The sequence below is a fragment of the Mustela putorius genome, unplaced genomic scaffold, assembly GCF_011764305.1.
Source record: "Mustela putorius furo isolate JIRA1106 unplaced genomic scaffold, ASM1176430v1.1 tig00000640_pilon_pilon_pilon, whole genome shotgun sequence".
NCBI lineage: Eukaryota > Metazoa > Chordata > Mammalia > Carnivora > Mustelidae > Mustela > Mustela putorius.
In genome coordinates, this window is record NW_025421432.1 from 3,241,702 (window position 1) to 3,253,962 (window position 12,261).

The 12,261-nt window shown below is 33.8% G+C and overlaps 1 long non-coding RNA gene across 2 annotated transcripts in view; it reads left to right on the forward strand.

Annotated features, from left to right (window-relative positions):
- The window catches only part of LOC101672302, a 99,951-nt gene that overhangs the window by 25,559 nt on the left and 62,131 nt on the right, over positions 1-12,261 (forward strand). The window contains exon 3 of one of the 2 annotated variants that reach the window (XR_006607546.1): positions 1,991-2,113. The exons of the other annotated variant lie outside the window; for it this stretch is intronic. This is a non-coding gene — a long non-coding RNA (uncharacterized LOC101672302). The remainder of the gene's footprint in view (positions 1-1,990; positions 2,114-12,261) is intronic. 2 annotated transcript variants of the gene reach the window in all.

Below are 12,261 nucleotides of genomic sequence, written 5' to 3' on the forward strand. Positions count from 1 at the left end.
CTCCCACTGCCCCTGCTTCTGTTCTCTCTCTCACTGTCTGTCTCTCTCTGTCAAATAAATAAAATCTAAAACAACAACAACAAAAAAACCAAAAAAAAAAAAAAAACCCTTCCACTGTCCCCATAGGTAAATATCCTTAGTCACAAATAAGATTTTTTAATAAGGATAAGAACAGAGAGAAGGTATATTGGGGTATTCTTGATAGCATGTAAGGAATGTCGAGAGTAACAAGGTTGTTGGCCTGCTTATTTCTGTCCTGATATTTCTATTAAAATGGTACTTCTCCAAACCACACACTGATAACGGAGATAAAATTGCACTTGGTTTTCATGAGCAAGTTACCCATTTCTTTAATTGCTAATAATCACTAACATTCAGTATGTTTAAAGGTGCACTGATAGAGTAAGCATGCTTATTTTAAGGTTTATGTGGATATTTATTCAGATGATAAACAACTGAAAGCCAAAGAGCATAAAACAGAATATCCCTAAGGAAATTGTGGGAAAAGGTGATTGCCTATAGTTAGGCAAATAACCCCAGGTAACTTGCCTAAATCTTTGTTTTTGCCTAGAGATGATATTACATGGATTGTTATTTATCAGTCAGTATTTTCTCAGGAGGAGCCATACTAAAAAACAAATTTCATCTTTTGTTGCTTTTTTACCATTAACTAAAATCTGGTTCAAAATTCAAGCATTTTTTCAAATAAAAATTTACACCTCAGGCATTATTTAGCTTTTCCTTAAATTTTTATTTCTAGGTAGGGTTTAGGGAAATAAGAAAAAATCTTAACTTGCATAGATGAATGCACAAAAAGTTGTAGAGTGTGGTTTTACAAGTCCACAATTTAGATTCTACATACAAGTGAGATCATAGAGTATTTGTTTTCTCTGACTTAATTCACTTATCGTTAACACCCTCAAGTTTCATCCACGTTTTTGCAAATGGCAAGGTTTCATTCTATTTTTTATTAATGAATAGTATTCCATTTGTGTGTGTGTGTGTGTGTGTGTATCACATTGTCTTTACCTATTCAACTGTCAGTGGACACTTAAGATTGCTTCCGTATCTCAGCTATTATAAATAATACCACAATGAACATTAGGTTGCAGATATCTTTTTGAGTTAGTTTTTTCGTTTTCTTGAGGTACATATCCGGAAATGGAATTGCTCAATCATATGGTAGCTCTATTTTTATTTTTTTGAGGAATCTCCATACTGTTCCAATATATATTGTATAATGGCTGTGCCAGTTTACATTCCTACCAACAGTGCATAAAGGGTTCCCTTTTCTCCATATTCTCTTCAGAATTTGTTATCTCTTGACTTTTTGGTAATAGCCATTCTAACAGGTATGAGATAATATCCCATTTTGGTTTTGATTTGCATTTTTCTGATGATTCATGATGTTAAACATCTTTTCATGTACCTGTTAGCCATCCATGTCTTTGGATAAATGTTCACTCAAATCCTCTGTTTATTTTTTAATTAAATTTAAACAAATTTTTAAATTTGCTATTGTGTTGTATGTGTTCTTACATATTTTGGCTATCAACCCGTTATTAGACATGATATTTGTAAATATTTTCTCTGGTTCTGTAGGTTGTCTTTTCATTTTGCAGATGATTTAAAAAAATTAAATTTTTTTTTTTTTTTTTTTTTTTGCTCTGCAGAATTTTTAGTTCAATGTAGTTCCATTTGTTAATTTTTGCTTTTGTTAGGTGTCAAGAAGAATGTCAAGAATTTGCCCATGCTTTCTTTTAGTATTTCTATGGTTTCAGGTCTTATATTCAAGTCCTTAATCCATTTTGACTAAGTTTTTTTGTTTGGTATAAGATAGTGGTCAAGTTTCATTCTTAAGCATGTGACTGGTTTAACCAAAACCATTTATAAGAGACTTACTATAGCTTTGTAATATAGTTTTAAATCAGTTAGTATGACGCTCTCTGGGTGGTGAGAGTGAGCATGTTTGTCTTGTTCCTTTTCTTAGAGGAAATGCTTTTAGCTTTTCACTAAAAGGAAGATGAGGAAGATGTTAGCTGTTGGCTGTACTATAGTTTTTCATTTTCGGAGCAAACGTTCAAAGTGGATACTATTTCTTCCTGTTCTACAGGTAAGGAAACTGATGCTCATTATGACTAAAAACTTTGAAAAGTTTATTATTTATTTTTTGTAATTCTGTAAAATGTGCTGCTCAAATAGCAGCATAAGGTAAGGTTATCTGCCTCAAAGGTTATTTCTTCTCTTTCTTTTTAATGGTCTTGTTACCATTTCTATTAGCTATTACTGATTCTAGGTGCCTTTTTTTTTTTAAGATTTATTTATTTATTTATTTGACAGACAGAGATCACAAGCAGGCAGAGAGAGAGGGAAGAGGCTCCCTGCCAAGCAGAGAGCCTGATATGGGGCCAATCCCAGACCCTGGGATCATGACCTGAGCTGAAGGCAGAGGCTTTAACCTCTGAGCCACCCAAGCGCCCCTCTAGGTGCTTTTTATTTGAGTTTTTAAACATTTGCTGAGTCATAAGGTGACATTTGTATCTTTTTAAACTTTAATGAAGTATAACTGACATATGACATTCTTAATTTACAGTGTCAACAGTTTGATTTGATATATATATATATATACATATAAATGTTTCAGTAATGAAGATTAAAGTGAGGATTATAAAGATACTGTATGGTCACACATTCTAAAAAATCTTGTTTTTTTTTTTCTAAATTAAGGGATGATTTAATTTCTCTCTTCTCTTGGGAATATCGATAGGTTCCCAAGTTAGAGTGTAGAATCACTTGAAAAATATCAATTAGGCAATTAAATAATACCTAGACACATTTCAGAAATAAGCACTGGAGCGGATAGAATGCTATATATACCATTTATTTTGAAAAATACGAATCTAAGCCTCTAACTTAAGACTTTCAGAGCATGGTAAAGGAAATTATATAAAATAGGGGCGCCTGGGTAGCTCAGGTTAACTTAGGAGACTACCTTCAGCTCAGGACATGATCCCGGGGTCCTGGGGTGGAGCCCCGAATCATGGTGCCTGCTGGGCGGGAGGCCTGCTTCTCCCTCTCCTACTCCACTGCTTGTGTTCCCTCTCTTACTATGTCAAATAAATAAAAATCTTAAAAAAAAAAAAAAGGAAATTATATAAAACAGTGACTTTCAAACATTAAAATGCATCAGTATTACCGTTGAAAATACTGATTTCTGGGCTCAACTCTCAGAGCTTCTGATTCAGAGGGTCTGGTGTAGGGCTGAATTTTTGTTTTTCTAATAAGTATCCAGTTAATACTGATGCTGCTGGTCTGTGGACCACACATTGTGAATGGCTTAATACAGGAAACACTGGGTGTGGGGTGCAAGAGAGATAGGGGAAGCACTGGGTTCTGACTTCAGGTAGGAGGGAGGGGAAGCCAGTATTTGGCAACTGAGGAGGCCACAGGGGCAGAGGAGTTGAAATTCCAAGATTAATTTTTGACCCAGAGTTTTTATTTCTGAAATGTTTAAAAGAATGAATGAATGAACTAATAACATTGCCACTCATAAAAATATATTATTTGAGATACAGTGAAGGAACCATAGTGTACTTGACTGCAAAATGTGTAACAAAATACTTCCTGACAAATATTAGATTTAATCAATTTACAACACATTTCAAAGAATTACATAATCATTCACATCTGTCTTCATATGTGGAATGCTCTAAAGAACCCTATCAAAATTTAATTTGAATTCAGTGTTTGAGCAAATCTGGTTTAAATAATTTTTCTGTGGATAAGGGACAGCTTCCTTTCCACTTTTGGATGTGTCATTATTTAAAAACCCTACCTCTGTCCCTGAAAACGTAGAATGGAAAGTGCATGAAATTGGAGTATAAATGCATGACCTCTATTTTCTCGCAGGGATTTTTTTTGTAGGTTAACAAGATTTTCACTTATTGCATGTTTGATATCTTTTGATGAGAGAAGCTATATAAATATCAAATATTATTCTAGGCAAAGGGTTCATTAGTGCTCTATTTTCCATTAATTTTGCCAAAACCAAATTGGCACTGAATGGAATTCTACAGCATGTTTGGCAACTACTTGTTTTCTGTCAAAATCATGTCAATATACAGATGGATTGCATTTTCACAGGAACTTAAAGTGATATTCAAGATTAAAATTTGGGATGAAATAACTATTAATGTGTGAAATGCCTTAAGGAATTTATGCAGTAATGCAGATGTGATGAAATGCAATAAAAGCTAACTAAATTATGAAACTACTCAGAAAAATAGATGGAGTTGGATATGTTATGATGATGACCATTGGCAGTCTCCTGTAATCACACGATACCAATAGCAAAGGGAATATTTTTAAATTTAAAATTACACAGTTAGTAAATCTGGCCAGAAATAACTCCTAATGTTAATATAAAGAAATTACCTCTCTCTTGGGAAAAGTGCTGTTTGTCACTGTCTGAACACATCATAAAACTCTAATGCTACGTTGTGAAAAATTGTGCGTGTGTGAGTGAATGTGCACAAGGGTGAAACTATTAAGAGTCATGAAAGCGATCCTGTGAAAGTAGACAGTCTAGGCCAAATAGCACATAAACAGCTAGATATTTCACAGGGATGAGTGTTAGTTACTCTTTTATGCTTTAGAATTACCTGAGAGTGATGACTTAAACCTATCTAAGGAGAGGAGCTTAACTAGGGAGTCTTTAGAAAGAGACACAAACTGTCCTTACTTCAGTCTTTATGACTTTATTGATAGCAACCATTTAGAAGGCACAGTCTTAAGCTGGAGAGTTACAGAGACAAAGAAACAATAAATATGTCCCCATGGAACTTAGTGGAACTTAGTTTGTGTTCTGTTAGGGAAGGCACATAATTTGAAAATGCATATATAACATGTGAAATACATGTTAAATATATAATATAAATATAGAATGTATTGACAGAGTCATTGATTTATAGAAAAGTTGGAGTTGTTCAGGTAATAGAGTTTGAGATGATGCCATTTTAAGAGAAATATCAAAGCAAGTGTCTCAGCGGGAGTGATATTTGAGCAGAGATCTGAAAACGGGTTGATAACCTATGGGAAGAGACTTTCAATTTGAGAAAATAACGGTACATGAGGGTAAACATACTTGTTATTTTTAAGGAACATCAGTAAAGCTAGAGAAGTACATGGAGGGAAACTATGGCCTGGGACACATCATGAAGACATGGAGCAGATCATGTTGGCCATATAAAATTTTATATTTTAATCTAAATTGAATATAAATTCATAAGAACATTTTGAGGAGGAAAGTGACATGATCTGACTCATTTGTAAGTAAGGAATAAATTCTATCTTAATGTGGAAGTTTGCAGATTTAAGTAACGTTGTAGTATAGGTCCATGCTTTTGAGCCTACTAAGGTGCTACTGTTATCCTCATGAAATATTAATTCACAATAATATTTAAATGCATTTAATTTCAAAATGACTTATATATGTTAGGAATACTCTGTAAGTGCTTTATTCTTCCTATGAAACACATTTATTACATCTATGAACAGTTTTGAAAGTAGTGATAAAATGAACACATGTAGTCTCTGTCAGGTTTATGTTAAAGTCTTAATGACCTCTTTTAGAGGCCTTTTATATTGATTAAATACATTTCTAAGAATTTAGTGTCTTATGTTGCTGTAAGTGAAATTAAAAAAAAATACCCAATATTGAAATGCTGGCATATGAAAATGGTTTATAAGTTATCCTATTATCCAGAGATCTTGCTAAATTATTTCATTAGTTCTATCATTTTTGTAGTTTCTTTAGGATTATCTATATGAAGAATCTTGTCATCTGAAAATAAAATTTAATTTCTCACCTTCTAATCTTCATGAAATTTATTCTTTTTCATATCTTCTTGCAGTAGGTATTACCTTCAGAAATGTTGTAGTGGTAAGAGCAGACTTTCTTGTTGTCCTGATCCTAGGAGTAATTGGCCCATGTTTACCGCTAAGTAGGTTAGGAGTGTGACCCTATAGAAGTTCTTTATCAGGTGGAAAAAGTTTGTTTCTATTATGTTTTTAAGAGTTTGCATCATGAATATATATTTAATCTAATACATGTGTTTCTTCATTACATGAAGGTGATATTAATGTAGGTCACCTTTCATTGTCTTTTTAAATGTGAGTCAGATTTTCCTGGTTTTTGTAATATTGAATTGAATGCTGTATACTATGAATGCTGTTAGGAAGAATTTGTGTACAACATATGGGGTTCCCCACTAGTGTTTCTCTTCTTTTTTTTTTAAGGATTCAAACCTCATTTTCTGGCAGATACAGATGTCTTACATTCTGCTTCTGATTCTTCATGACATGAAGACTGTGGGTTTTCTGTTAGTGTTTTATGCCCTACCCAAGGCACTGACTTCCGTCAGCCCTCAGGCTGAAAGCTGGAAAAATTTGTAAATATATCTGTGCCACTTCCTACTTTCGAATATTGACTTATCTTCAGAATCTGCCTGCCTTCAGATGGTTGTGTATTTGTGTGTGCACTTTTCTTTACTTTTTTTTTTTTTTTAGTTTGTATTTGCTATCTGTGACATCATTGAGTTCTGCAAGAACTACTTAGCTACAAAATAAGTAAAAGGCTTTATCTTCTTACTTTCAACCTATCTGAGTTTTGCAATAATAAGAAAATTTTGTATAGACAGCTCTTCATCTTTGAAGATCAGAAACTATTCATTTTCTTCAAAATCTTGCTTGATAAACTTAACAAGTTATTACATCTATATAGGTAATTATATTTCTTCTGCTGTCATTTGAAAATACTAGTAAAATTTCAACTGGCCTATCTCGATTTGCAGATGACATGATTCTATACACTGAAAATCCCAAAGCGATACCTGGGTGGCTCAATTGGCTAAGCATATGAGTCTTGATCTCAGCTCAGGTCTTGACCCCCGGGTCGTGAATTCAAGCCCAACATAGAGCCTACTTGGAAAGGAGAAAAAAAAATCACAAAGAACCTACGAACCGACAAAACCTAAAGCAAAATTATGAGAAATAATAAATTCAGCAAATCATTAGGATAGAAGATCAATATAAAAATAGTTTTTATATACCAGCAATGATTATTAAAAAAGGAAACTAAGAGAGCAAATCTATTTATAATAGTATTCAAAATAATCAAATGCCCTCGAATGAATTTAATGAAGAGATAAACTTAATGCAAAAAAAATTATATACTGAAAACTGTAAAACAGTGCTGAAAGAAATTAAAGACTTAGATGAAATGGAAAGACATTCTGTGTTCATGGATTATTACTGAGAAGTCAAAACTAACCAGTTATCTATAGATTTCATACAATCCATACTAATATTCCCAGTGGCCAATTGTGTGAATGTAGAAAAGTAGATCCTGAAATTCATACGAAATTGTGAGGAGCCTAGCTTTACCAAAATGACCCTGAAAAAGAAGAACAAAGTTGGAACTCTCACAATTCCTGATTTCAAAATTTTCTACAAAGTACTGTACAAATATAGTGTAATATTGATATAATGACAGACATTGAAGTCAATGGAATAGAACTGGGAATCTTGAAATAAACTCCATCTATAATCCTGTGATGCTGGACAAGTTGCCAAGGCCATATAATGAGCAAAAACTAATCTCCTCAGTAACAGATAATGGGATGACTGGATATCTACAAGCAATAAAGTGAGGTTGTACATTTATTTCACAACATATACAAAAATCAGCTCCAAATAAATCAATGGCCTACATAGAAGAGCTATGGAGAGGAAATGAAGGGTGACCGCCGAATGAAGTTTGCCTGGTACACAGTTTTCCTTTGGGGTGATGAAATATCTTGAAATTAGATGGAGGTGGTCGTTGTACAATGCAAATGAATTAAATTATACACTTTACAAAGGTTAATTTTATGTTAGGTGAACTCACCTAAAAAGTCACACTGTTACTCTTTTTCACGGATGGACAAAACCCCAAGATTTAGAACATGTTCTGTTGGAAAGGCTTGTGGGGAAAACAGGTGCTGTCACACTCTGCTAATGGGAATGCAAAATAGCACAAACCCCATTGAGGGGAATCTGGCATTCCCGAGCAAAATTGCATGTGTACTAGCCCACTTCTAAGAATAGCTTCTATAGATGCAGTGGCTAAAAGACCAAATGATGTATGTGCAAGTCCATTCAGTGGAATTCTTTGTAAAGGTGAAAGAGTAGAAACAGGGTAAATGTCTATTAGTAGGGACTGGGGGGATAAGCCAAGTTTCATTCACACAATGGAGGACTCTGTGTCTGTAACAAGGACTGAGGAAGATCAATTCACTGCTGTAAGAGATTGCTGGGGTGGGTTTTTCCATGAAAAAAGCAAAGTGAATGTCCAGAATAGACAAACCTACAGAGACAGATCTAAAGAGATTAGTGTCTGCCTATGGCTGGGAGCAAAAGGCATGGGAGAGAGGAAGATTAGGAATTTCTTATTCAGCAATAAAATTAAGTGGTGATGAGTGTACAAGTCTGAAAAGACTAAAAACCATTGAATTGTATTTTTAAATGGGTAAACTTTATAATATGTGAATTATATCTCAATAAAGTTGTTCTAGAAAAAGAGAGGTGATAGGTTGGCACATGGTTGCAGAAATCTGTCAGATTGCATATTTTCCATCATTGAGCTACAGTAAATTAATAGTCCGAAGGCAATGGTCCGGGTTAATGGGGATTTTTATAAAATCCTGTTATTTAGAGAGACCTCCAAAATGGGGGCAGAGGTGAGAAAGAAGTGATTTCCAATCTAGGTTAAATTAATACAAAGTTCTAGGAAATAATTTTTGAGATAAAACAGAGTGCTTCCTCATTTAGAAGGCCAAGAACCAAACTATTGGAAGCAAATTGAATTGGGCCTAGAGAGTTATTTTGGAGAACCCGAAGGAAAAAAATATTTCAAACTGGCTCAAGAAGTGACAGAAAAGCAAATGGAAAAATGGCAGCTAAAAGTATAAATAAGGTGATCTGGTATCTAATCTTGCCAGGACTGGTTATAGATGAATTATAAGAAAAGTCTAGAAGAATTCCACAGGAGAACATTAAAAATAGGATTAGGGAAGGAGTCTAGGAAAGAAATAGTTTAAGTTGGCCAGCCTCTCTTTGTTTATGCGTATCTGGATCTCTCATGGTAGCGGGAAATTCCTGTAGAATGGGTCATTGTACACTTTTCACAATCAGAATGTTGGAGGAAAATGAGAAAACCGAGGTGCTACTGAGAAAACCAGTAATACAGAAGGTGATGACAAAAGAAGGGAGCAAGCTAAATTTGTGGAGGCTGCAAGAAGTCAGGTGACAAGATAAGTAAACAAAAAGTTGTTGATTATAAATTAGCCAACCAGAATAATTTTGCAGTGATTTAAAAGCAATTAAAAGAGTCACATCATCACATTAAATTCACTTTAATATTCAACTTATCTGTCACCTGTCAAAACAAGTTTTTTTTTTTTTAAGAAAAGCTTTTATGTAAAATATCCTATAGTAAATTTAAGAACATTCAATCCTTGATTATAGTTGTATAAGTGAAGGAAGGACACATGAATAAAATGAGTCTTACAGATAATTTGATCTTTTTTTGTAGTATACGCTGAAGATTAAATATTTGTGGGGTTATTGGTATTATTAAAATTTACTTCTGCACCTTGATATTCCAGAGATTGGGTAATCAGTATACAGAGAAATGGCTCACCTTTAATCTAGCAAACTTGATTTCTTGATTTTAAGGGATTTATGTCATGGACTTCTGAAAATAGTGTTTTTAAAGGATACCTAGTACTGATAGGGAAAGCTGGTTTCGAAAGAATGATCAGATTTCCCACCCTGCCCCCACATTTCCCCTGACCAGTATCCAATTCAGTGCATTTAAAAACAAAAGGGGAACTTATGTGAATGTTAAACATAGACTTTATGATTAATAATCATAGAAAATAGTTTTCTCAGTTCCTCAACTTACTTTCTCCTCAGAATATTTGAGATGCTTCCCAACTGTTAGTTCATATGTTCACTTCCAAAATATAAAAAGATTATTATATTTCCTTGTTGATTTTAAATCTAAAATGTGGATTCAGGATTCAACTCTACTACTAGATTAGTTTCTTTTGACCTTTTATCTTTTCAGATGTTATCCAAATGGAACAAAAATATTCTCTAAGAACGCATAGGATAAAAAAGGGAGAAAAAATATTTTTTAAAGATTTTTATTTATTTATTTGACAGAGAGAGAGAGAGAGATCACAAGTAGGCAGAGAGGCAGGCAGGCGGTGGTGGGGGGAGGAAGGAAGCAGGCTCCCTGCTGAGCAGAGAGCCCATAAGGGGGTTTGATCCCAGGACCCTGGGATCATGACCTGAGCTGAAAGCAGATACTTAATTACTGAGCCACCCAGGCTCCCCGAGAAAATATATTTTTGATGGTTTGTTCAATCTTTTAAATTTTGTTCTTGTTTTTACCTATATAGAGATAATCTAAAAGCTGTATTTTATATCTAAGGAAAGAAATTCCAGATGTCAGGGACCAAGAGATTTACTTATTTAATTTGTGGTGTTTGAAAATTATAATGTGGAGTTCACAATTATGGGTTTGGAGTTCTGAAGGCAATTACTTTTTATAAACAAAGTATTATTCCATTATTGTTATTTTATGTTGTTATAGCTCAAGGAATTTGTCTCAACAATTTGCATTTTTAAGTAAATATTGTCTTCTTGGTAGGTTTCATTATACCATGAGCTTCCTAATGTTTATATTACACCTGATTTATGATCATTTTGTTAATATTCTTTCTGAAGAGATTTCACAGAATTAATCTAACTTTATATTGATCAGAATCATTTAATTTATATCTGATAATCATTTTATTTTTTCTTTTCATTAGCAATGTATTTCTCATTAGCTTTAGTCTTCAACATAGATTTTTAAATCTAAACTATGTTAAAACAAAATACATTTCTAGTAGGGCTTCAAATGCTGGTAATTCTTTGGTTCTTCATTTTCTGAATTTTTTTATGTATCGACTATGTGCAATTACTACTCTAAGAATGAATGAATGGTAAGGCACTGAGCTGAATTTTATCTCCATCTCCAGGTCTCACTTAAAAGTCATCTTTCCTGTAAAACTTCCCAAGTATTCTAGTCCATATTGATTTTTTTTTTTATCTAAGTTTGTATTAACATTCATCATTTGGATTCATCAGTCAATTAAACAGTTTTTTTGTTGAGTGCTGATAATATGCCAGGAACACAAAACAGATATGATATTTGATTATACTTTAATATTTCTCATTTATTATATATGTATATACATATTGCTAAGAAAACCTTGAGGATTATATCATTTTAATTTTTTTCTCACAGAATTGGGTACAAAATAAGAATGTAATAAATGTATATTGAATTTATCAAATTATATATGTGATAAACTTAACAAGGATAAATGATTTGTCATCTTACAATCAATAATCCTATTAATTGGGTGATGGGCCTTCTTTTTATTTATGTATTTATTCTTATTCTTTTTTTAAGTAACCCCCCCCACCACCCAGCATGGAGTCCTAAGTGAGGCATGAACTCATGACCCTGAGATCAAGACCTGAGCTGATATCAAGAGTTGGATGCTTAACTGACTGAACCACCCATGTGCCCCTGGAGGATGGACCTTCTTAATATTAAACACTTTTGGGGAACCTGGGTGGCTCAGATGGTTGAGTCTGCCCAAAGCACAAGTCCTTATGTCCAGCTCCCAGCTCAGGAGTGAGTCCGCTTCTCTCTCTTCCTCTGCTTCCCCCCAACCCCCACTTGTGCACCTTCTGTCTCTGTCTCTCTCAAATGAATAAATAAAATATTTTTAAAAGATATTAAACACTTTCATCATGCCTGATCTACGAAGGAAGGAAGGGAATGTAAGCTAAAAGAAAGTCACCTTAACCCCCTGCTCCTTCCACCCACGGCCATTATTACAGACTCTGTTATATAATAAATTATAGAAACATAATTTCAAGTGAGGAAACAGAATGCTGTAAACTTTTAAAAGGGAAACTGATCCATCGTGGATGTATGCCATGCATAAATTTTTTGAATATGCAAAGTGTTAGTTGACATCTAAAAGAAGAGTAGGAGTTAATAAAATGAATAGATGAAGGGATCTCACACTTGTAGAAATGTGGGAAGTTCCAAAGGAAAGTGGGAGAAGCATGGCTGTAAATAACCGAAAAGAAGTC